Raw genomic sequence first — 27424 nt, forward strand, 5'->3', positions numbered from 1 at the left:
ATTTTAAAAATATGAAACATAACACATTTTTCAAATGAAAAAAATCTTATGCAGTTAAGAGAAAAATTACACAGTAGATAAAACTCTCCTGGACTGGATTACATAAAAATCTTTAAAACTCTCTTACTGTCTAGAATCTACAAAAATTTTGAGAGATGTCAGTATTAGACATCACTGAACTTGGAAGCAAAAGTAGTCCTGACAATTGGATAATTGAAAATCTATCTAAAAAGCAATCCAATCCCTATATACTTATACTCATTTTTACATACACCACAACAGATTGGAGGATTTTTCAAGGGGTGCAGAGTGAAGTACCCAATCATCAGGCAGATCTTAGGCCAGGCTATTGTGCTGTTAAAAAGTGACTAAGTGGAGTTTATACAATGGATCAGGAGATTCGTAGTTCCCTAATCCGGAGTTCTCAGAATTTTGAAGCCACACTCAAAATTGTGTAGTATTTAATGATAATTAAAATACTATCATTTGTAAATTTTTGAATTCTAACTGCTTCTAGTGCATAGAAATATGATTCCTATTTTTGTGAGCATGGATCCAGAAAGTATCATGCAGTGACGTTTTCTACTTAAAATTTCTCATGCATACTCTGGATTTATTTTAATCATAATTTATATCATCTCCCTTCAATCATTATTTTGCTTCGTACATATTATTGTGATCTTAGTTGTATAATAATTTAGAAATTTATAATTTTCTTTTCTTTATAACTAGAAATTTACACAAGTATGATCTATTCTCCTTGTTTTGTAATATATTTTCTTAATTCACTGTGTTTGATATAGTTATATTATCATTCTTTTGGCACAACTTATCATACTCTGTAATTTCTATTTTTCCATACATTTTTATATTAAATATATCTGCAATAAGCTGTAGTTGAGCATGATTTCTAGCCATTTTGAAAAACTTTTTGTTTTAATTTGGCCATTTAATTTTGATGTAATCATAAACATTTGGGAGTTTAAATCTACCTATCTAGTGAATCCTATGTTGCCTTTTGTTTTCAAAATTCCATTATCTTCTCATTCCTATTTCTTTCCATGTATTTTCTTTCAACCTATTTTCCAATTTTTTTCCTGAAGTTATCTAATTGCTGTTGTGTGTACCCATTTAGTTCTTAATTGGTATTATTAGTGTTACATCATCTATAATTGCTATTTCACTTTACTCTCTGCTATAATTGAATTTACTTTTTTCTGCCAAAATTCCAATTTTTCATTTTATCCTTGAATATAGTAAGCATTTTATCCATTTATTTTCCTTTATAATTGAATTCTTGCCCCCACCAAAATAACTGAGGACACCATCAAAGTAAGATTCAGTCTTTAGCCTACAATATGTCCTTCTTAGATAGTCAGATACTCTCGAAGAAAACAAGCCCAAAATATGAGGTTTGTTTTTCTGAATAAGTATACCCTTTCACAGATCAAGACCTATATCTTGAGTTGAAAAATTCCTTCAAGTAAAATTGCTTTCATATTTTGTGTGGCTTTTTTTTTGTCCTCAGTGAGTAGGTTGATTTGTAAAATTAAGTTTAATTTGTTAGTGCATATTTAAGTGAGCAGACAAAAAAAAATGGTGAGAAGAGGGGAACTATATGATATATGTGAACACACACACATACTTGTTTAAAACAAATAGACATATTCAAATTCTTTTGAAGGAAGCAGAAACTGCAAGAAAAAAATAATTAAAGGAAATATAACATTTTCCAAAGGCCATTATGTCACTATAATTAAAGAGCAATCAGGAAATGAGCAAAACACAGATATCATAAATTAAATGTTAGCAACAAAATTTAAATCTAATAGAAATTCAGATAAATGAAATTGGAAAATTCCCCCAGTAAGTTAATAAAGCACAGACAGAAGACAGAAAAAAAATTACCAAAAGATGTGGGAAAAAAAATATACAGAATTGGGGCTGGGTTGTAGCTCAGTAGCAGAGCACTTGCCTAGCATGTTTGAGGCACTGGGTTCGATCCGTAGCACCATATAAAATAAAGACATTCTGTCGAACTACAACTATAAAAAATAAATAAATAAATAAAATTCAAACAAACAAATAAACAAATAAAAAAAAACCTAGAAAATCGATCCAGAAAAAATTGTGGAAAAAATGATCAGAAAAAAAATGAAAAGGGCAAAATAGTTATGATGATGATGATGATGATGATGATGATGATGACGATGACGGCAACGACAATAAGAATTATTTAACTTTTGTTTTAGCTTATAAATGAAGAATGCCATAAAAAGCTTTATTCCTAAACACATACAAAATGAAACAACAAAAAATTCTAGCTAGACTGCAATCAAACAGCTGAATTCATCAGAAAACTGAACTTCACAGGACAACTGTAATTAAACTATGACATTTGGAAGTGAGCCCTGAAAGACACCTGAAATTAAAAATAGGCACTGGGCATTTGCTTAACTTAGACAAATCCTAAATGAATGGCCTATGAGCCAGGAAGTGGATTCAACTAAAAATCATTGATGAATTGTTAAAGGCCTATATGGGTTAGGGTGAAAATATAAAACCATTTGGAGAGATAGACATATCAAGATTCACAAACATCTGTGGGTCTTTTTCTTCAGGACATATCCCTGACCCATCCCTCCATATATGTTCACAGGGATGATGAAGCAGAATCCACTGAAAGCTTTTGCCATACTGCTAACTAGAAAGTGGAGTAGCACTCACTTCTAAAACTCTACATAGAGCCACCTATTGTATCCTCCCTAATTTTTCAGACAAGGGTCACTAAAATCTGAGACCTGAGGCACAGGTGAAAGTGCATAACCACAAAGAAAAACAATGCTGTTCTTATTGGAGATGAGCATAATATGCTAGAAGCATAAGTACATCTGAAGGAGATGCCAAAACAGCTGAGAAGATGCCACACTGCAGAGACTCAGATTGTCAGTGCCTTCATAAGTTTGAGACTTAAACAGAACAAACAAAAATACCCCCACACTTTAAAAACCACATTAATAAGTATTAAAGTATCAAATCAAAATAATAATAAAAAATAGCTGGAGAGAACTCCAAGGGACAGATTCTAGGTATCATCACAAGATAACACAAAGCCTCAGAGACACAAAACCAAGATACATATGCACACACAAGGATATCATACACAAGGTTGTCAGGATCCCCTGGCCTACACATGTCAAACTTTTAGTAAAAAAAATTATAAAGCATAAAAGATAGGACAACTGTATGTATCATATTCATACAATAAGACAAATGTTAAAAATAGCAATAAATAATAGGTTAAGCTGGGCATGGTGGTGCATACCTGTAACGCCAGTGGCTAGGGCAGCTGAGGCAGGAGGATCTTGAGTTAAAAGGCAGCCTCAGCAAAACCAAGACACTAAGCAACTCAGTGAGACCTTGTCTCTAAATAAAATACAAAATAGGGCTGGGGATGTGGCTCAGCAGTTGAGTGCCCCTGGCTTCAATCCCTAGTACCCCCACCAGAAAAATAATAATAGGTTAAAACCCAGTGGAACAATAATAAGAAAAAGACAACATGTGAAACTGAATAACTCATTTCAGCAGAAATATGTTAACTATAAGAAAGAAGCAAATGAACAAATGATAGAATTTGGAGACACAGCAGAAGACATGAGTATATCTGAGGGAACACAAAGTAGGATTAATATAAAATTAACAAAACTTGGTATATAATAATTAATATACTAAAAACCAAAGACAATAAGAAAACCTTGATTGTAGACAGAGGATAAGATTTGAAAGAGAAATGGTAAGAAATTCAGCAGACATCTTGCAAGAAACAATGAAAGCAAGAAGATAATAGAGTAAGTCTTTTAAAGTGCTGAAAGTTTAATACAAAACAAAAAGCTGTGCAGTCAAAATATTCCTCAAAAGGAAAGAAAAATGAAGCCCTTCTAAAATAAAAGGACATAAGAAACTTTATTATCAGAGGATCTTTTCTATAAGAAATGATACAGGAAGTTCTTCAGGCAGAAAACATATGATATAGGTGAAAACTTTGCATATGCCCAAAGAAAGGAATTGCATATTATACATACTATTTGAATATTTCAAAAGGAAACTAATTAAAGTGATAATAGTAACTGTATTTTGTGTTTAAATACATGTAAAAGTGAAATGTCTGACTTCACTGTCACAAGGGACAGAAGAGGAATCACAAGATTCTGTTATAATGTCCACATCTTATGTTTGAAGTAATACTATCTAAAAAGTGATCTCAGATTATTTAATCATGTATATTTTATAGGTATACTTTATATTTTAGGCAAACACTAAAGGAAAAAATATACATATATGATAAATCAATAAAAGATGACAAAATACAATCATAAACATAATTAAAATAGGGGAAGGCAGAAAAAAAGACAAAAATAAATAAAACAAATGCAGCTAACAGAAGACAGCAAGCTTGATGATTATTTTAATCTAGATATGTTGGTAAGTACCTTAGCTATAAAATCCCACCCCCCTCAGGAATTGAACTCAGAGGCACTTAACCCCCGAACAACATCCCCAGCCCTTTTTATGTATTTTATTTAAAGACAGAGTCTTGCTAAGTTGCTTAGGGCCTTGCTAAGTTGCTGAGGCTGGCTTTGAACTTGAGATCCTCTTGCCTCAGCCTCCTGAGCAGCTGAGGTTACATGACATCAGATATGAGGGTTGGGGATTGAAGTTTGAATGCAATTTGTGTCTTGTATTGGAAACTGTTGACTTTGGAATTAAAAAATAAGCTAAAAGAGGCAAAAGTTTATTCACTGTTGACTGGAAATCACAAAGAAGTTCAGAGGGAACATTCTTATTTTACATCACAGATCTTAGAGAGTTACTTTGATTATTTAGTCTATTTGAATTTATAGCAGTGATAACATTGAATTAACAGTATTAGAAGAATATGAGTTCAGAAATGGTTGAATGAGAAGCTTAGCAATTATCTCTTTCCTACAAATAATTATTAAACTGGAATTTTTTTTGAAAAATAATTCCAGGGTTCTGGACATTGATCAATGGCATATAATAAACTGAGAAATATTTATTCAAGAAACATCAAGTAAGAGAAGTGAGACTAGGCATTGTTTTAGACTGAAGCCATTGTATACCTCCCTCCTCACCCCAAACTCTAGTAGAGAAGGTAACCTGCACCTGTAGCTGCCCAGTCTTAGGAGACTGGACCAAAATCATTTCCAGAATTGATGAAAACAATAGTGATTTTATTATTTCTTTATTTGCAATACTGGGTATTGACCCAGGGCCTCACATATGCTAGTGGTGTACCACTGAGCTATATCCTCAGTCAATAGCAGTGAATTTAATGGAAAATACCCAGCGAATGCCAATGTTATTATGTAAGGATAAGATATTTTGAGGCAAAACGCCAAACAGATCATCTACAAATTTCATAGGGATATATTATGAGTTGGAAATGAGTTATTCCCCAAAGCTCATGTTATTGTAAGAATATTCAGAGAGAAAACTATTGTATTATGAAAACAGTAACCTTGGTTGAGTAGACTGAGTGTTAACTATAGGAAGGTGGGTTTTGGTTGCACGAAGTGGGTCACTGGAGGTGTGCCCTGGAAGAATGCATTTTCCCTGAGGTCTTTCTCTATTTCTGAGCAGCTTTTCTCCTGTGGGCCTGTTCCCTCAAGATGCATTGCTGTGGAGCAATGGAGTTGGCCATCTATGGAGTTTGACTTTTGAAACTATGAGCCCCGAATAAACTTTTCTCCTCTACATTGTTCTTGTTGGGTGTTTTGGTCACAGAGATGTGAAAGATGACTAAAGAGGAAACATAGAGAATAGGCCAAACATAGTAGTTTATTACAATCGGTTTTATTTGCCAACTTGCCTGGGTAAGAGTACACAGGCTTACAAAGGTCCTAATTATCTACTGGTACTTGACTGAGTATGAGGCTTTGTACCCTTAGGATGTAAAAGTTGCTGAAGGTCAGTAAGCTGCCTAAGCCTTGACTAGTCCTCATTCCCACACCGATCCATTAGCAAAGGATAGAACATTTATCAGCTCAAATTTTTGGGTGGCTAATAAGTGAAGCTGACTCTAGGTAGATCCTCAAGAAAGCAGTAAAATAAAATCACAAATATTAATGGATCCAAACTGTAGAGGAGACTTCATAAAATTTTCCAGGCAAGTAACTAAACAAAGAAACAAGTAAATAAATATAAAAATAAATAACAACTAAAAAAAAAAGCAAGAAATGTAGCAATTCCCCTGGACAAGTAATCCAAATTTAGTTTTTATATAACATATTAAGCAACCAGATATTTCAAAACCAATAATAGGTACTATAGCTTATCTCTACCAAAACTTACTTAGAAAGTTGGTTCCCTAAGTAATTGTGTGAAGAGGTTATGGTGACTTTATGGCACATTTGGGGTAACAAGGGATCTGCCTTCATGAATGGAGTAATGAAGTCTGATGTCAATGTATCATCAGTTGCAGAATATCAATTAAGAGACCAACAAAAGAATCAAATGGAAAACCTGAAGTTGAAAACTACAAACCTAAAATAATAGAAAAAAGTACTAGAAGGCCTCAAAAGTACATGCCAGCTAGCAGAAAAAGACCAAAGAGAGCCTGCAGATAGCATCCACAGAAACACACAACTTGGGAATAGAGAGGAAGACACAGAAGAATAATCCAAGCCTTAACCTGTGGAACATTACCAAAGAAACCCACACATGAATAAAGGATCTCACAGAAAGAAAGCAAAGAAAGGAACAGGAAAGTAATGAATAAATTATAACCCAAATCTTCCCTGTTTCATAAAACAACATTTATTTAGACTTCTAAGAGGATGCAAAATACATTATAAGAAAAAAATAATATTTAACTTGAAACAAAGAGGGACATTTTTATGAATACAAAAGGGTCAGTTCTACATGAATTTATAACAATTATAAAAGCATATGTGTGTGTGTGTGTGTGTGTGTGTGTACATATATACCCATAGGGAGAGAGATACATAAGCCCAAATATATATGACACAAAAACTGACCAAACTTAAGACAGAAATACACAACTGAACAATGAATGATATTTGAATGTTTCAATAACTTTCAATAATGCAAAACATTAGAGTTCAGAAAAGATATAAAAGGCTTTGGCAATTCCACCCACCAACATGACATAATGACTTTCTTTTCAAATGCTCAGGTGATATTTTTGAGTATACTTCATTTTTAAGATTATACAACAAATTTTGATAAATGTAAATGGACTAAAGGCATATAAAATTATTTCTCTTTCACAATTAATTACAGGATGACTATGGAAAAAGTTGCCTTGTCATCAAATATTTACATATTAAATAACTTTTAAATAACCCATATCTCAGATTTTTAACAAGGGAGGTCAGAACATGTTTTTATTTGCTGAAAATAAATTGACAAAATATAAAGATCTGAGATTCAGATAAGTTAGTACTGAGCAGGAAATTTTAGCTTTCAGCATATGTATCAGAAAAGAAAAAGAATCTCAAATCAAAATCCATTTTCTCTAATAAAATAGGAAAAGAAGACAAACACTAAACAAGGAGGAAAGAAAACATAAGAATGAACATATTTATCAAACATGTAGAAAATATTTAGAAATAGAGAAAATGAAAAAAAATCAAGAGTTTTCTTAATCTATAAAAATGGTTTAGTTTTAACTTAAAAAAGGAAGGAGAGAAAGTGAGCACAATTGCTGAAGTGTCAAGGAGAAGATATCATTACAGATCTTAATGAAAATTAAAAGCATAAAAAGGAGTACTGAAAACTATTTAGATAATTAATGTGAATTGGATAAATTCCTAGAGAGCATCACTGAAATTAACTCACAATGAAATATGATTTCTCAATTTTTACATAATGAAAAAGTAACTTTAGCAGATAAAAGTCCACCCCATGCTCAGATGGATTCATGGATGAGTTTGTACTATGATTCAAAGACAAGAACTTGTCAAACGTTATAATTTTTTTTCCAGGGAATGGAGAGGGCTGCAGGCATCTCAGCCCATTGAATGAAGATTGCAGTTTGCTGACATCACTGAGACAAACATGGATCATAGGTGAAGAGGACAGTAGACCTATGTCCTTTCTGAACATAAACACAAAAGTTCTCAACCAAAAATATCCATGAAGAGAGGAAGAGAGCCTGCAGATAGCATCCACAGAAACACACAACTTGGGAATAGAGAGGAAGACACAGAAGAATGATCCAAGCCTTAACCTGTGGAACATTACCAAAGAAACCCACAGAGAAGATGGCCACATATAACCATGTCAATATATCATGGTTAGGTGATGTTTACTCCAGGAATGCAAGGTTGTGTCAACATTAAAAAGTTAATCTATAATTATATTCAAAGATTATATAAGAAAAATAACATGGGCGTCTCAAGAGAAAGTAGAAAAAGTATTTTAAAAATCCAATATTCATTTGTGACAAAATTTCTCATCAACTAATAACAGAGAGGTTTTCTTTAAACTATTGAAGTTCATGCTTTAAAACCATCAGCTTACATCATACTTGATGATGAGAGACTGAATACTTTACCTCTAATATCAGGCCAGGAAAAGGATGTCTTTTTCACCATGTCTGTTCTACTTTGTCCTGACTGCTTAGATAGTGTAAAAAGTTAAAATATAAGACATCAGAGCCATCGAGACTGTGAAGGAAGAAATAAAACTACTTTATTAATGAGAAGATGACTATATGGAAATCCCAAATAATCCAGAATATATTACTAGAGCAAGGTGAGTAATTTCATAAGGTTCATACCATTATTAAAAAATCTACTGTATTTATACATACTAGCAATGAGCCATCCAACCACAGATTTACACGCGTATGTTTATGACACCATGTTTCATAATAATGGAAAGTGAAATTATCGATGAACTCACTAATAGTTAAACAAGATATGGTATATCTATATAATCAAATACTCTTCAGCAACAACTTTTGATGTTTTACAACATGAGTGAGCCTCATACTCTAACTAAAGGAAGAGAAATGAAAACCTTCATGTTATGGTTTGATTGAAGCTTGAAAATTATCATTTAGAGATACTGAAAGCTAAAATTTCCTGCTCAGCACTAATTTATCTGAATCTCAGATCTTTATATGTTTTCATTTTATTTTCAGCAAATAAAAATATGTTCTGACGTCCCTTGTTACATCAAATTACAAGCTTGAGTCCCAGTGTGGTGATGTTTGAAAGTGGTGGAACCTTTGAGTGTGTCCTAGTGGAAAGTTGTTAGGTCATTGGGAATGTCATCCTTGGAAGGAATTACCATGCTTCTCTCAGGATGTTGTTTAGTTCCTTGGAGAGCAAATTGTTATTAAAAAAACAAAAACAAAAAATAGGCCTGGTCCGTGGATTCCTCTCTGGCTTCCTGTGTTGCCTTGTGATTTCTTCAGCAAGCTCTCAATATGGTGATGCTGTTTGTGTGGACCTTGCCAGAGACTAAATACTTAGTTAGCCATTCTTGGGCTTTCAGCCCCTAAACGATGAACTAAATAAACCCCTTTTCTTTATAAACTACCCAGTCTCAGTTGTTTTACTATAGCAACAGGAAGCTAAATAATCTACTCCACATCCAATATGAATAAATTTATATCAAACATCTACAGGAGTCAAATCTAAATTGAGAACATTGAATAACAATCATGTGGGTGTGGACACAGTGACAAGGAATGATTGCAAATAGGCATGAGGGATCTTTCTGGAATAACAGAAAGGCTCAACATTTGGATTGAGGTGGTGCTTGTAAAATCCATAGCTTTACTAAAAAAAGCATATGTATATTTAGTATAAGTGGATTTTATGAGGCATAAATTATATCTTCAAAATGCTGTTGCACATTAAAGTAATGGAGAAACAAAACAAGTTACAACATTTTAAAACAATATAGATATTCTAAGTGATCTGTGAAACGTAATTTTTAAATTTCATTTTGATGAATCTCTCCTGTTTTGTTACGAATGATGAATTTGCCACCTGACTTGTGACATATGGACAACCCTGTCATGTTTTCTTCACTGCTTTGTTCCTTTATTCTGTGATACAAGCTACATAAGAGTCTTTGGAAATAAATCTACTATTGTTATTCATTCCATCAGATTTATACATTCCTTGACTAGAAATATGTCCATGGTAAATCATTTTAAATAATGTTTTATTGTGCTTTTTTAAACCAAACTATGGACCAATATTTTTTCTATGTTACTAAAATTAAACCAGATGTTTAATGGAATTTGGTATTAATTTATTTTAACTAAGAAATTAGAGCCTGAGAGCTTTTAGATGCACAAAGAGCATTGATCAGAACAGTGAAGGTAAGGAGCTTTATCCAAAAGTCACTATGTGGCTATTATTGTCCTTTTGATACTACTGCATTATATGGTGTCCATTGTTCCTCAGGGCAATAGTTTTCAATATTTTAGTAAGGCAACAAATATTTGTCTACTATTCTTTGGAGCCAAACAAAATAATGGATATAAAGAAAGAAATAACATGTATTTATAGAATTATCTCATGCTCAGCAATATATTATTATATATTATTTCTCTGAAGGTACAACTTTCCTCTAGGAAAATTTGTTACACATGCGCAAGTCATTGAAGATGAGGTATAAGGAATGTTCTTAATTCATTCAGATTGTATTCTGATATTTTAATAATAATTTTAATTTATATGGCTTGTTGAAGTCAGGTGAAATCTAGACAATTTAGAAATAGTTGACTACCTCAAGAATCTAAACATTGTATGCTCAGAGATCTTTTCTTACAACTTAGGTAACTTAGGTAAACTGGACTCTTTGGTTCATTGTATGCCCAGAGATCTTTTTCTTACAACTTAGGTAAACTGGACTCTTTGGTTATATGCATTATGAACATTTGATTAGGGATCTCTTAACAGGAGAAACCAGTATATTGAATTGAAGAAATGAGACTCTTTTCTTGTAAGCTTGGTATTCTGTTATTCAATAGATGTATTTCTCTTAATTAGAAGCATAAGAAACCGGTATTTATATGTTAAAATAGAAGAATAGTGCCAAGTCCAGATGGTCTACTCAACGTATAAAATGTGATTTATTCAGGAATAACTGTTGTAAATACAAGGTCAGAATATGAATGAGCGAGTATCTTTAAAAGCAACATATCCATTAAAATGTTGTATCTAATAATACAGATTATGTAGGAGATTATATAGGGTAAAGTAATAATTTGTAATTTTGGACAAACTTTTTCTACGGTCACAGATTAAAGTATATTTCAAAATGTACTCAATAGTATGGTAGACACAGAAAGATTTACTAATAAAAATATAGAAAACACATTTGATGGCTTTCTCCATTGCTCTAAATTTGTGATATAAAGTATTTTTCCTAATTGACAATAGAGTGTAGAACATGCAATATTTTTATTATTTAGCAAGTAATTGATTAATGTTTTATAATGTATGATTTTTATTGTGAAAATAATAAATTTATCTTTATTTTATCTTAAATTATTTATCGAACTGAGGAATAATTTTCAAAGTATTGGATTTCTAAAGCCAAATTCTGTATGATTTATATTGAAAATTTTTGAAATAAGTTTTATTTTCACTGGCTAGCCTTCTAGACACTTTAGGAGACCTTATAAAAAGACAAAATAACTTACAAATTAGTAATCTTTTAATCTATACTTTTCCTTAATAGGGCCAGGTAACTTTCTTATTTTGATAAATTATGTACTGAACTTGAGAGAACAATTTTAGTGCATTGGTGAGTAGCATGAATAACATCATTCATGAGGTTGCCCCCGATGAATAACTTACTGATTATTGCTCCTGAGTTCCCTAACATGTAAGTCAACATGTCAACACATACTATAAGTACAAACTAAATTCGTCAATATTATTTTATGATGACTATGAGATACGCATTGAGGACCAATTGTAGTAGGAACTACAAATTGGAAACTGATATTCATTTAGCATATAACATTTCAATAAACCCCTTTGTGCCTGTGTGTGTACACACTGATTAATACTTTCTGAGAAATAATTTATACTTGACTAGCTATATTCTCTTAAAAATACAATTTTGGTATTACTGATACTATCGAGAGAACAGGATACTGTGGGTATTTAAGTGTAAAATTGATACAAGAACTAAAGCAATATGGTAAGGAGATTTCACAAGAATAAAATTGAACATATAAAAATTATAAAGATTTTTATAGTGATATGGAAACAAATAGAAAAGAAAAAAAGAGAGAAATCTGTAGTAATTTCCACAAACGAAGCTATCTAATCAATGAAGCAAAAAAAAAAAAAAAAAAAAAAAAGAAACAAACCAAAAAATAAAAAAATATAAAAACCTCATATATTTCCCTTAAGGGAAAGAAAGCTGTTCGTGGGAAACAAGCAACACAGATTCTTGGTGCATTGATGACAGTCACAGATGACAGCTTTTTATTGGCTCGTTTTGACGTCTTGCCTTCTATAGATTCTGTACACAGCTGTGATCTATGGGACCAGAGAGCAGGAGGTGAGCCTTAGTGTCTGTGAATAAAGATGTTTCTTTTGGTTACATGTACAGAAAAGAGTAAGATGTCAGTTCCCTCTGAGATGAGAAAGAATGCCAGCTGAATAATTTCATGGACTCCTTTTGTGTCCAAAAGGTTTCATATCATGCTTTTCTATATCAATAGAGAGAAACCAAGAGACAGATTAAACTTTGTCAAATTCTCTTTTTGAACAGCTATGTTACTCTTTGTTTGAAACTCCAGATTGGACCATGATCTACATAGATAACTTTAGACTTTTTAAGGCAAGAAAAATTCCTTCACTTATTTCAAAAGATCCCATTATAACCCCTATAAAAACAGTTCAAGCCCTGAAGCATGAAATTTGATTGCAACTCATCTACTTTCATTGCTCCCTACACAGTATCATGATAATGTATCCTCGAATTTTAGTGAGAGATTTATTTCCACTACAGATTAAAAACCAGCCATTCCCTTCAGAAACACATTTGCCACTATCCTTTTAGATTAGAGAGAACTTTGTTAATAGCATTTAATGTTAGTGCATCTGGGTACAAGTTTGTTTATGCATTTGGAAATCAGGAATACCACAATTAGATTTTTCTGGCATTTGTAAAACTCCACAGAACACAGAGCTATTTTCAGAATTATGCAGCATTCAAAAGACACATATGAATATCATTTCAGAAAACAAAAATGGATCTATTGTTTTATGTCCACCCAAGAAGTCCACTGCAGTCCCAGTTCCAGAAATATAATTCTGGAGATGAAAATTAAAATGTACATTGCTTAAAGAGGACTCACTCTCCTACCTTCTGCACTAGAAAAAGACATTTTTTTTGGAAGCATAAGAATAGAAACCATTGTTAATGATGAATAAATGCAGAAAACTTAGCCACCCTGAAAGAATTTATAACAAAAGAAATTTTTATTTATCTATAGGAAGAATTGGGAAGTTTCTGAAAACAGAGTTCCTAGCTAGCAGAATAAAACCACGAATGTTAAACATGAAGATTTATAGGCGAGGTAAATATTGTATGTAGAAAATGCTATGAACTTACAAGAAGATACTAAAATTCAAACAATGATTTTAGTAAGGGTGCTGGATTCAGAATCAATATATAAAATTCAATTATATCTATATGCTCTTGAAATTAATAACTAGAAAGAATAATTAAAACAATTCTATTTATAGTAACTTCCAAAAGTATGCAATACTGAGGAATAAATCTGATGAATGCTGTGAAAGCTTGAACCTTGAAAACTTCAAAACACAGCTGAAACAAATTAAAGAAATACAAAATAAATGCAAAATCATACTATGTATATAATATGGAAGTCTCAATATTATGAAAATATCAATTATTCATGAATTTATATAGAGATTTGGCACTATGTAATTGCAAATTCCTGGAGGAATTTTTGTTCATTTGAACTGACAAGTCAATTCTATGTATTTTTAGAAAGACAAATGACTTACAAGTTAAAGTAAATTTAGAACTAGTTTGAAAGACTTATATTTTACAATTTCAGATTTACTATCAAACAGCTATAGTTAATAGAGTATAGAATTTTCATAAAAATAAATAAATAGATTGATAGAACTGTATTAGGTGGGCACATATATGGCCAATCAACTTTTTTTGATGATGCCTTGGGAACTCAATGGGAAAATCGTAGCCTTTCAACAAGCAATGCTGGAATGGTATTTAGTCTCATAGGTATGCTGGGACAAATCTGATGAAAAGAAAGCATAAATTATGAAATTTAAGATCTCTAATAAAGATAAAGGTAATATTTATTCATTCTGCCAATATAAACAGCAAATAAATATTCACTAACAGAGTGAAAAAGCATTGAATCAAAACTTTAAGAAGGTAGTGTTGTGAAGCTCTTCCTTCTACTTCTTTGGTATTTACAAAGAAATATTGTAAAAGAAGGTAGATTAAGAGAAATTAAGAGAAATAGAGGCATATCTGAGATTTAAATGTAATCAGAATAACAAAACATGCAGTAATCAGTGATGAGATCATTATACACAGAGTCAACTTATAGAATACATGATGCAAAAACCCTACAGCTTTTTCAGTTTTTATTTTAAATATTTAACATATTTTACTAGCTCAGAACTTGCTGGTAAATTTCTGGGTACCTGAAAACACATTTTGTTCAACATATCTATGTTTTGGGGGTAGTTTTGGAAAGAATGTAAAAGTGTGTCTAGGGCCTTCCTTAACTCCAGTAGTGAAGGGCATCTCCCTCTTTATTCTGCAGTAGGTTCACCAAGAATCTTATTATGCTGAGACTGTATACATTTGCCTTAGGAAAGGGGGAAGGAAGTATACAAATTAGAAAGTACAAGAAAGTATAATTCTTGATAAAATAGTTTCCCAGTCACTATTTAAAAATGACTACTGTATGGTAGTTTTTTAAAAAGCATATACTAAAGCTATGGAAAATTTCTTTGAAAACTATGACAAAAAATAAATAAAAACAAAACTTATGTGTGAGACTTCCACTTCTGGAATGTAAAACTCCACAGAACACAAAGCTATTTCCAGAATTATGCAGTATTCAAAGGACGCATATGAATATCATTTCAGATAACAAAAATGGATCTATTGTTTTATGTCTATCCATGTCCACTGCTATTGACTACAATGGAATACGTATCTCATCCCTATTTCTCTCACTAAGTATGGTTAAAATGTCTCAAGTTTATGTATAAGATGAGCCTAAGAAAGCTTTGGAAAGTGCCAAGAAGGAAAAAGACCCAACTAGGACTTGAGGGTTGACGAAATGACCTGGCAATGGCTTTCTTGATTTCTGATTTTGCCTTTGGCATCGCACAACTATTAGACAAATCAGAGACCTGGAAATGCCAACAGTTACAGACAAAAACAAAATCTAGTAAAAACACAATGGCAGCAACTTCCAGAAAAGCCTATTCTACTTAGGATCAAGAACAGGGAAGCTTGAGAAACACAGACATCTTAAGGTAGAGGTGCTTTACTCCAGACACTAAAATCAGAGTGATACTGAATACCCATGATAATGAGTTCAGTTTTCCAGATGGTGAAGACTGAACACACAGGCAATCATAGAAAGTAAGTTTTACTTAAAGAATAGAACAGAGACAGACTTCTCCACAGAGAACGGGTCCCAGAGCTGGGTACTGGAGGAAGTGGTGATGTCCGGTCCCTTTAATACATTTTAGATTTCCTTTGTTCTCATGACCACCTTCTTCCCTTATCTCACCTGCATGACCAGGGACCAAAGGTGGGCCAAAGATGGGAAAGCAGCCTTCTAGGGGTGCAACTCCCAGTCTGCCCAAAGGGCCAAGTAAAGGGCCGCCCAGGAGGTGCTCATTACAACCTTTTGGGAGGTTAACCCTAACCCTAACCCTAACCCTAACCCTAACCCTAACCCTGTTGGCAAGTAACATTGGCAAAAGGTTGAGGGGAGGAGGGGGAAGGGCTCTGAGGGCCTTAGCTTTCCTTTTCTTTGGAACCAGCCTCCGTCTCCCGAATCAGACTCAATTATTTATTATTTACACTGATTGTCTCTTTGTCCCCAGGCCTCAATACCACCCCAATAAAACATGTCAAATGTCAAATGGAGATTCTAGGCTTTGCCCAACTAGTAAAGAGGTGATTCACTCTGGTTGCCTTAGTCAGAGAAGAAAGAGTGGGGATCTAGAACTTGTGTCACCTCTGGGTGGGGACATGGTCTCTCTCTGCACGCTGTCAAGGGAAACTAAGTGCAGAAGCTGGACCCAGAAGTAGTAACCTCACCATCCTCCTTCCTTGGGGGCTTCAGAGGGGTTTTAATGGAGAGTCAACATTTCCATGATAATTTGTAGCAGTGAGGCCATCCTCCACACCTGCATTGTAAGTGAGGAGGACCACATGGAAAACAACAATGAGACTACCTTTGCTCAAATAGCCTAGGTTGTTTGAGGCCTAGTGAAAACATGAACCCTAATCCAAAGCCCTCATCCTAGAACACTTTCTCCCTAGAGATGGCTGTCAACAGAAGTCAAATGGAAAACCTGAATTCATTTCCCCACCTGATATCTCTACTCCAGCTAAAAGACAGCTAAATACAAGGTTTAAGTAAGATATAGAGTCTAACAAAGGTAACTAAAAATGTTCAGGTTTTAATAATAATAATAAAAAAATCACTCACCATTCTAAGAAGCAGGGATATCTCAAATTATTAAGAAAAGAAAATCAATAAATATTGGTGCTTAAATAAAATAGAATGATCTCAGAAGGATTCAAAGGAAGCCATCATAAAACTGCTTTGTGAATAATTCTGAACACACTTTAAATCAATGAAAAGATAGTAAAGCTTAGCAAAAAAAAAAGATATATAAAAAATGAAATGGGAATTTTAGCACTACTTAACTACTTAAAATTAAAAGCCTTACACACTGGGCTCTCTGTAAAAATGAAAACCAGAGAGGATCACTGAACTTGATAGTAGAATTGTATACCCAAATCACACAATCTGAATAAGATTATAAACAAGAATATGGGTAGTTTTTTTTTCCTCTTCAGTTTTCTAAGTTTTACTTTATAGTTGAATGAAAGCATAAAATATATATGATATGGTTCTAGAGCACAGGAAGCACGGGAAATTTTTTAAAACATTTCTTTAAAAGGGGGAAGGTAAATGTATATGTGATGGGTTGGATCTTAAAAGTTCCAAAGAAGCTTATGTTAGGCAATGCAGCAATATTTAGAGGTGAAATGAATGGGTACTGAGGGCTCTGACCATACCATTGGATTAATTCTTTTGATCAATTAATCATTTGAATGGACTTACTTGTAGGTGGTGAAAATTGCAGGCAGGTGGGGCATATCCAGAGGCAGTATGTCACCGGGGGCATGGCTCTAGGGACTATATCTATCCCTGACTCCTTCCCTATTTTCTCTCTCTTCTCTTTTTTTTCTCTCCTCTTCCCCCTCTATTCTAAATTCCTACCTCAAGAAAGTAGAAATATCCAGACACGGTGGTGAATGCCCGAATCCCAGGGCCTTGGGAGGCTGAAGAACAAGGATCACAAGTTTGAGGCCAGCTTCAGCAACTTAGTGGGGTTCCAAGCAACTTAGTGAGACCCTGTTTTAAAATTAAAAAAACAAAATGCTGTGGATGTGGTTCAAGGATAAAGTGTTTCTTGGTTCAATAAAACAAACTAGAAATAGGAGAACAAAAGTGAAGTCAAAGCAAGAAGAATTAAAGAGACAATAAAGAACTGATGTTTATGAAAGTGATCACATGAAAATAGAGAAAATCAATTTTAAAAAGCCAAGCAAAACACTCTTGAGTCTCTACAATGATCAATATACTTAGAAAATCTCTAGGTAAAAAGAGAAGACAAAAATCAACATCACTGTAGTAAATATTTCTACAAACCATGTAAATATCCAACTGTAGTAAGTATTATTAAATTCCCCAAAACTACTGATTTTACAGAGAAAATGAAATGGAAAACAAAAATTCTAGAAAAGAAGAAAAACAAATCATACAATATGAAATAGAAAATTTAATAGCTATGCAAGTTAAATAGATTATATTAATAATGTTAAACTGAAATTTTATAAAAGAAATTTCCAGGTTCAGATGGTTTCAATGGAGAATTCTACCAAACATTTGAAGAAAACATTAACAACAGTTCTTTATACTGTCTTCCAGAAGATGGAAGAAGGAAATAATCAAACTCATTATGTAAAGCCATTATTTATCTGATAAAGTATCAGATAATATAGTATAAAAGAGAAAATTGTATATTAATATCCCTTATAAAAATAAATATAATTATTCTTGTTTATGTCTGTACACATATGTACATATATATGTAAGACAGCTACTAAGTGTGTTCATGAACATACTAAGTATGTTCCCTTAACTAGCCTATTTGAAAAACTAAAGTTTTATGTATTAAATCTCTAAATATTAGGCAATTTTTGTAATAAAGGAGGAATCTGTGTAGATTAACTCATTCCAACACCTATCTGGGTAAATTCTAGAAAAGAAGAAAAACAAATCATATAGTTGTTGTTGTAATTGAAATGTAGAGCTTTAAATTTTTGCCTTGAATTACATTTTCATAGTTGTCTTGTTTTATGTCTTGTTTTTATGGAAAAAATGTATTACCATAAATCTTGGATGCAATGGTAGTAGCTACAGTGAGAAAATTCAAAGTGCTATAGTTACTTAATGAAAGAATAATATATTTCAATTGAATGCTATCTATCTATATGATCAAGTGCTAATTATTCTAAGTAGAATGCAAGTCTGGTATTATGATTTTTAAAATGGTAATCCACCACATTAATAGACTAAACAGAAGCAATTTATTGTTTAATGCAGAAAACACATTTGGCAAGATCAGTACCTATCCATGTTAAGAATTTCAGAAAATCTAGGAATAGAAGTGATTTTCCTCAACTTAAAAAAAAAAGAAACTATACAAAAGAAGTAGCATGAAATTTAATGGCAAAATAAATAATGCTCAAACATTTTAAACCCCACAAATTTGTATCAATCACCAATGGAGTAAGATTTTTTTTCTCAGTAATCTCTGAAATTTGTTTCAATTATACACTTAATACAGCAGACAAACTGCATTGTTTTTGTATAAAGACTGCTTCCATCTAAAATGCTGTCAAGAGTACTTGGGGGGTGCATCTTGTACATGATATTCTTAGAGGTAATAATGCATGAACTTGTTTTATATACTCTCGGACTACGTATTTAACATGTAAAAAATGTATAGTATTAATGTCAACCATCTCTTAAAAGTTAGCCTATAAATATTGTTGTATAATTTTCTTTGGTCAGAAACATTTTGGTCTAAGTAGTGCTGTCAGGATTTTCTTCAGTGCCATTTAGCAAAACATCTGCCATTCACCTATGCAACTAGCAAAAATGTGTATAATACTTCAGAGTACCTTATAGTTTCACTTTTAAAATTTCTTCAATGTTCTTGTGGAACCTGATCTAGCAAAATTAGAGGAAAGCCCCAAGAAAACTTACTTGAGAAAAGCCAACATTTCCAGATTAAATAGTGAAATCTACTACTAAAGATAACCAGTAAAATGTCTACCATCTCAACCCTCCAAAGTTTGCAAGGTGTTCAAGCTGTTATTTGTGCTTATTTGTGGAGTAGTTGAATAAAATTGGGCACTTAATTTTTCGGTTCCTTGTCCCTCCTGAAAAAGCAGTCACTGTAAATTTGACTTGTAGACAAAGTAGAATCTACCCTGCATGTTGTTTTTGTAAAGATGACATTTTTCCATCCAAGTACATGCTCTCCAATTTCCTGTCTATCACACTATTGTATAAAGAGCACCAAAACCGGAGGGGAAAGTAACTGCTGTACACACTGAATTGCTCTGCAAGGTCTTATTTGAGATAATTGGTGTAAAAATCTTAACTTTTTAATATTTGGAATATCAAATAAAAATTGAAACAATAAAAAAATAATAATAATTAATGCTCTTCCCTTAATGCCTACAAAAGACGTAAGGGTGTCCACTTTAACCTGTGTTATTAGAAATAGTACTGGAAGTTCTACTTAGTGATAAAGAAAAAAAAGTAAATGATAGATATATAGATTGGAAAAGAAGAAATAAAATTGCGTCTCTTCTATTATTGAATATCTTTGTATGTGAGGATACAATATCAAAATATAGGATCAAATATATTTCTATATACCACCAACATACATATAAAACCAAATTAAAAATACAATATCTACAATGCTAGAAATAGTTATAAATCTAAAAAAAACACACATAAGACATATATGCTGATGATAGAAAAATACTTATTAAATATTTAAAATAAAGATTAAATATTTAAAATAAAGACATACAATTATGGATAAAAGAACTAAACACCGTAAATGCCAATTCTTTTAAAATTGATATACAAAATCATGGAAATTCTTATCAAAGTACTGGCATGATTTTTTTTGCAGTATAGATAAAACTACTCTAGAATTTACACAGAAGTCAAAGGATGAAAAAAATAGTCAAATAATTAGAAAAAGAGGAAGAAAGTGTCAGAAAACTGTATGCCTAACTTCAAGGTGTTTTACATAGAGACTGTAATCGTGACTGTGTAATATTGATGGAAGGATGGTCATATAAGGCAATAGAACAACACAATGCCTGCAAATAGCCCTACACAAGGTTAGGGTATTTGTAAAGGTGTGAAAAAATTCAAAATTGAAAGGATAGGTTTTTAAATTAAAAATGCTAGCACAATCATATATCCACAAGTACAAAAATAAAACTCTCCCTAAACTTCATACCTTATATAACGACATCACAACTTTTATAAAATTAATATGATCAAACTGATCACGTATTTAAGTAGCAAACATAAACTTTATAGTGTTTTGAAGATGGCATGGAAAAACATCTTTGGGGTCTAGGACTTGGTGTAGAACTTTTAGGTAGGATACAAAATTCACCATTGATCAGAAAAAGAATTGTTGGATTTCATGAAAATTAAAGGTCTGTGAAAGACTCTGCTAAGAAAAGGAAAAGACAAGTAACAGGCTAAGAGAAATTACTTGTCAATAACTTATTCAACAATAAGCCAATGTCTAAAAAATATAAATAATTCTCAAAATTCACCCTAAAACAAACAACAACAACAAAACTTAACTGGAAATAGCCCAAGGCTATGAAGACATATTTTACTACAAAAGTTATGTTATTGGCAAATAAGCACACAAAAAGATGTTTAAAATGTTATTCTTTAAAGAAATGCAAATTAATATCACAACTCACCTGTTAAAATAGCTAAAATGCTAAATTATAATGTGACTATTCAAAATACTGAAGAACATGCAGAAAAACTAAACACATTATCTAATACCTTCTGTCACAAAACCTTGATTTTTCACAGTTTCTGTGTTCCTATGTGGAGAATTATGCATCTGGTGGGTTGGATATTCTTACCACTTTTATGGTATGCCCTTGTTAGTAAGCAACTTTCTCCTAAGGATGTATCTTGGAATATCATTTTGTTATACAATGTTGGCTTATTTCTATATGGGCACCATAGTTGAGTTACTATGGCTTCCCTGGCTGTGATTACTGAGTATAATCATGAAGTCTACCATGTGGAATGTAAAGTGGTATAGACTCTGGAAAACAGTTGGGTAGTTCTTAAAAATTTTTGCAATTACAATATCATCCAACTATTGCAGTCCTGGCATTTACCACAGACACATGAAAATATATTTTCACAAAATAAGCATATAGATAAATACTTGTGGCAGTTTTATTTGTAAAGAGTAAAACCCAGGAATGACTCCAATGTCTTGTGATGAGTAAAAGATTAAACATCAGTGGTATATCCATACCATGGAATGCTATTCAGCAATAAAAAGAATGAACTATTGATCAGGCAAGAAAAGATATGCATTTTAAGGCCATTGTGCAGTGTGGGAAAAAAATCAGTAACAGAAAGTCAGATATTTTATCATTGCATTTAGATAAAAATCTTAAAATGTTAAAATCAGAGATAGAAAACAAATTAATGGTGGCCAGAGTTTTGGAATAGTGGAGCTGGTGAACATTTAATTTGATAGTGTAAGGGAGATCTTTTTGTGAGGTAATGTTTTGGTGTCTTGACTATAGTGGTGGTTACCCAAATCTGCAGATGTGGTCAACTGACATAGAACTATACACTTACATTGAACCAATGTCAGTTATCTGGCTTTAGCATCAAGTTATGCTTCTACAGAACACAACCATAGGGGGAATTGAATGGAGGGCTCTGGGACCTCTCTACTACCTGTGTAATTTTCTATGAATCTATAATTATTTCAAAACAAAAGTTTAACAAAGTAAAAATTTTGATTAATATGTTGGTTTTGGAAACATGAAGGAATTATCTTTAATTCAACAAGTGGAGCTGACACAGAAAAAAAATCAGTTATCTGGTTTTTTTCATATTATGCTTAGATCAATAATATTATGTGACAAATGCAATGACAGTTGTTTCCTTTATTGTGACCCTAGACTTAGAGAAATTTCGTGCACATAAGTCAAAAAATCCCACTCCCGTCCTGTCCCATCACTATCAAAGGGCTGTTTAGCACCCCCAAGCTATGACATTCAGTTGCAGGTGTTTCTAAGGATGCAGAGAGGAGGAAGGGAATGGGACACTCATGGCAGAGGGGATGACAGCAGTGGCCCACTAGTGTCAAAGAATAGTGTTCTGTTCTTATTACTCTTTAATAAAAGGCTGTTGGAAAAGATGAAAAACCTGTCAGAGCTATTGTTTCACCTCTCTAAATCAGTTTAGAGAATCTGAAAGCAAGACAGATGAGGTAAAAAGAAACCACATCTCTCTTGATTAAAATAAATAATGCAATACATGAGAAAAAGTAGAAGAAAAAAGGCAGTGACTTTGGAACTGGTGTTTAGGGTTTGTTTGAATCTCTGCTCCACCATATATTTTTTCTTAAAATGAAATGAGAAATACCAACTATGAAATTATATTTCAGTGAATAACAACAACATAATGGTACAAAATAAATTATTATCTATTTTGGTTGGTTTTAATTTTTTAATTGTAAAATAACTATAATGTTCTTTATATATTACCTTTGAAAAAAGTACTAAAACATACAAAGTAATTAGAAACCATTAGTAAAATAACTACAATATTCTTTATATATTACCGTTGAAAAAAGTACTAAAACATACAAAGTAATTAGAAACCATTACTAAAATATTTTATTTTTAATGGCTGGTAGGACTGAAACATTTTCCAAATAATCATTCAAATATAACTCTTAGAAGTAACCATAATTAAAACTTTTTGTTTTTTGTTGTTACATATTTTGCAGAAATATGTAGCTTCAAATAAAAGGGGTTATAGTATTCTATGAAAAAACATACACTAAATGGAAGTACTTAGTTCAAAAGTTATGCTAAATTTACCATGAAGACTTGCTGTGAAAGGTAACTTAAGGAGATAGTATTTTGGCTAATAAATTAGTCATATTTACAATATAAACATGTATTTTAAAAAGATAAATATCTTCAGTTTTATCTTTTATTTATGTATGTAAAAATGAATATATAGCATTTTTATTCATTTAGTAATTATAATTTAATCTTTCCTGGTGAGTATATATGACTGTACTTATTAATCTTAATAACTACATGATTTCCAAAAAATAGACAGATCGAATTTTATTTAACCCTTTATTTCCTTGATGGACATTTAGTTTCTTTGCAATGTGTACTAACGGAATACTAATAATAAAATCCTATTACATTACCTCCACAAACATGCTATGGCTGAATCCTCAAAATGATTTTAAATTTTGCATCAACTCAAGCAGATTTTTAAATATGAAAATTGTATAATGTGTTTTCATATATGTTAAGTCTCAGAAACTATGCCATTCATATGCCATGTTTTAAATGTAAATTTAAAATAATTTTTAAATGGTTAAAATTAGAAAAGTGAACACAGCATTTTATTATTGGACTGAAGACTATTAATAATTATTTTAAGAAATTAAGTTATGTTAAAGTAGGAAAAATACAAGAAACAAAATCAAGGTAGTAACTTCTTGGTAACTAACAAATATAAACCACATTTTTGATATTTAAAAACATTGTGTCAGATCAAAAATTTATATTGTACTAAGTATTAAATCTGAATCATTCCCATTCAGTAGAAGTATGGCATTTTTACCTTTTGTCATTGCATAAGAAGCTCTATGCAATCAAACAGAAAATAAAGATATAAATATTGCAAATAAATTAATATTACCAATTCCAGTTAGTATTTTTACAAAACAAAGGGTATCAGATGATAAACTGTTAGGAATCTCCTCAAGATTTTGGGTTCTGAAAATAAAAGTTCAATTATTTTTTATAATAATGGTAATAACTACTTAGGAAATAGAATGAAAAATAATTATTCCAATAGTTATTGGGGTTTAAGTGGGCCCCAAATGTAAAGCAACTCTTTAGCTTCACTTGAGAATTTAATATGATAAACAAAGGCATTAAATATGGGTAGAGAATCTAATACCATCTTTGTGGCTGATGATAAGTATTGTGCTGAATATGCTGAAAATCAGCTTTCTTTATACTGAATTTAAGAATTAAATGTACTTAAAATCTATGATAGAGCTGGATGCTCAGGAGCCTCCCAATGCAATGGCTTCTGCTCCCTTAAGATATATAGTGGGGAAGGTCACAGCAAAACCTGCCATCTCTACAGAAAGTTATTTCCAAAAGGCTGTGGGAGAAGTCTGGGACAACAGCTCTATGATTCTCCTTAAAAAATTATGATTTGCCCTGAATTCCTCCTTTTTAATTAGGCATAAAAAAGGGGTGGTGGGAGAAGGAAGTGAAATGCTGGTGAAATTTTCTCCACATGGAAGGAAACATAAGAAGGTGGTAGAGAAGCAACCCAAACAAATACTAAGCAAGCATGTGAATACATCTAATGCATCCAAAGAGGAAAGATAGAAAGATATCTACACAAGTAGAGACGAAAACATATAATTGGATTAAATGTTGAGGTTCATCTAGCATTTCTTTGGGGAAATAATTTTAATAAAAGACTATTGTACCTCCATAAATACATAAAAGGATACTGCATTCAGCTAGCTCTGTGTCACATCTAATTGAGCATTAAGCCTGCTCTCTCAGAAGAAAGATGTTTCTTCCATTTATATTTACTGCTTGCAAAGAATTTCTGATTTGTCTGTGATTCAGCATCTGAGATACAAAATAAAATCATGAGGCATTTTTTTTGCTAAACTGTTTTCCAATTTTGAATTATTTTATCCTTCAAATTTGGAGTTTGCATAAAATACTATACATTAGAAGTGTCATCATTTTAAGATATGTTCATACACATCTATTTTCTTCTACCTTACTGCAGTGTTATATAAAAAATTTAACAGCTCAATTCCATATTTCACTTAAATGACTAGAGGATATTATTTGGAACCAATTAGGGTTTATAAATCAATTGAAATATCAGTGTATTTTAAGAATTTTGATTCTTGATGGAAGATTCAAAGTAAATCTAACTTCAGCTCATCAGAACATTTAAAAATATTGAAAAATAAATGCATCTGATTGAACTGGAGTCCTACTTCATTGACTAGAAAAAAAAAGTAATCGATGCTAAGATCCTCACCATTACTGTGGGCATTGTTGGGTATTCTGCTTTCAACTGGGGAAATACATCTAATTAATGGAAGATTGCCTTAACGATTTGCCTAGGACCACAATTAGTAGAGACCTCTGGGGACTGTGGTTTCTGCTTGGGGTCCTCCAATGTGACTATATTGCTATTCAATACTGGAAATTAATGAAAGCTTGATGAAAAAAGATACAATGTCCTACTGAAGTAGTTCTTTTTAGGACTACATTACCTTTCTTGAATACTTGAATACATTTTAAAAGAAAAAACTTTCCAAATACATCCTCTATATATAAATCATAAGTTTTTCATTTTAATTCACGATAGATGGCAGCTGTCTTTAAGGGCCATTGCAAAGATGAATGGTTGCCTGGGGTTCACTTCTATTCAAAACTTTTTGACAACCAACTATGCAAAGTGATTATTTTTTGTATCAGAAGAACTACTGGTTCTAACTGATGTTTTTAATAGGATGTGTTTTACACAGTAGTAATTTATAGGTTGACAGCAGAACAAAAGCATTCTGATAATATACTTATGAAATTATTCTAATTGTGCTTGTATCCTGATACGGTATCCTTTGTAATCTATTCTCCACAAGTGGGAAAGAAACCAACTGACTTGCATTTAACAACAACACCAAAAATGCAGCAGAAGAGAAGAGATTCTGAGATTAGGTCATTAAAGCAGTGGCTTCTATCTAGTTAGCACTTACACTTGGGATCTTATCAGATTGTTCATGTGGGAGTAGTCCACATGACAAAGGACTGAGTGCATCCTCCAGCTAATGACCAGGGAAGAAGTGAAATTCTTTAATAGCCCACAAGGAGCTTATTCTTGCCAACATCCACATTCAAGAGTGAGCTTGACTCTTCTGGTTGGGGTTTAGGAGGAGTGTAGTCTCATTAATGCCTTTGTTATATCTGTGGGGTAGACCAGAGAAACAAGAACAAGAAAAGTGGAGACAGGATTTATGATCCACAGAAACTTTGAGAAATAAGTGCTGCTTTTAAGCCTGACATTTTAGGATAATCTGTTAGGCAGCAACAGACAAAATAATACAAACATAAATGTACATAATGTTTAAATTGGATGACACTGTCTCAGAGAGTAATCAATGGGGAAAGAGTGTTATTGTTTTACAAAAACTTCCTCAGAATTGTTCAGGGTTTAGCAGTGTTTTATTAGTTCACACCTGGCACTATTATACCTAGCCACCACAAGTTGGATGATTTAGAAACAGGAAACATTTATTTCTCACAGTGTGTAGGCTGAGAAGTTCAAGATTGGCATATTTGGTGTCTACTGAAGGCCTGTTTCTCATACAGGCTGTCTCCTTTCCCTGCACCCTCACATGCTAGAAATATGAGTTTTTTCTTTGGCTTCTTTCTTATGGGTATTGATCTCATTCATGAGGGCTCTGCTCTCACTGTTGGGAACCTCCCCCAGTCCCCATCTTCTAATACTATCACTCTAGGTTTAGAATTTCAATATATGAATGGTTGGGGAGCACAAAGATTTAAGGCCACATCTTCTCTGCTTTTAAATTTGTTAAGGGATTTTTCATGCCAAGAATGTGATGTATTTTGGTGAATGTACCATGTGACCCTAAAAGTAGTGCACATTCTG

This window comes from Callospermophilus lateralis, chromosome 6, assembly GCF_048772815.1.
Source record: "Callospermophilus lateralis isolate mCalLat2 chromosome 6, mCalLat2.hap1, whole genome shotgun sequence".
NCBI lineage: Eukaryota > Metazoa > Chordata > Mammalia > Rodentia > Sciuridae > Callospermophilus > Callospermophilus lateralis.